Source organism: Coregonus lavaretus (assembly GCF_964263955.1).
Source record: "Coregonus lavaretus genome assembly, chromosome: 22".
NCBI classification, from domain to species: Eukaryota; Metazoa; Chordata; class Actinopteri; order Salmoniformes; family Salmonidae; genus Coregonus; species Coregonus lavaretus.
The window spans coordinates 36468143-36468685 of NC_140009.1; positions in this window are offsets into that span (position 1 = coordinate 36468143).

The window sequence follows — 543 nt, forward strand, 5'->3', positions numbered from 1 at the left end:
TCTGTGACCAGCGATAGCGTCACAGGGAGAGATAAGTGTCTAAGTCTAAGTGCAGTAGAGAGGAGGACTGGGGGCCTGTCACTCCTCATCCCCTCCCTCCTAAACCTCCCTTAAAGAGTAACTTTCATGAAAAAACATTGTTTTTCATCAAAACCCAGATGTTTTAGGCTTAGTTACGGTGAAACACGTCAATTCTGGTCTTCATTTTGACAGTTTGTTGCAAAAGGGATGCATTTTGATTTTTGAGTAGTAAATCTAGCTCTTTTTGCCCCTAGTGGTTCAACTCTACCATTGAAATCGTGATGTAGAGGCACCTTGAGAGGGGTTCGGTATCATCTCAAGGGAAGGGTTCGGTATGAAATACACTCCATTCTAGATGTGCTGGGTGGTACCACCTCAAGGCTTACTATAAAAGCAGATGACAGCACGCCTTATTTGGCAATGGTCTTGTTAAGTGGAGTGTGCCAATCAGTAGCGACCCATCATTCAGGGCAGAGCCCCACCTGTTTTGAGCCCCAACCTGTTTAGCAAAACAAAACAACT